Raw genomic sequence first — 255 nt, 5'->3', positions numbered from 1 at the left:
TGGAAAGACCGACGTGAATTGGCTGTTGAAAAAGTAATTGCGTTTTACATATCTATCAATACGTGATCCCTAATACGTAGTAATGTAGCTTTTATGGTTCTTGTTATATACCATAAGGAAAATGATAAATATAGATTAGGTTTTGAACTACCTGTTACCAGAGAACATTTCCGTTTTTTCTTCTTTTTTATTATTGGCAAAATCAACTAACAGTGTAGCCAGTGCTAGCAATTACTTTTGTCAGGGTTACTAGCA

Source organism: Penaeus monodon, chromosome 21, assembly GCF_015228065.2.
Source record: "Penaeus monodon isolate SGIC_2016 chromosome 21, NSTDA_Pmon_1, whole genome shotgun sequence".
Lineage (NCBI taxonomy): Eukaryota > Metazoa > Arthropoda > Malacostraca > Decapoda > Penaeidae > Penaeus > Penaeus monodon.
Note: the sequence above shows the minus strand (reverse complement) of the source record.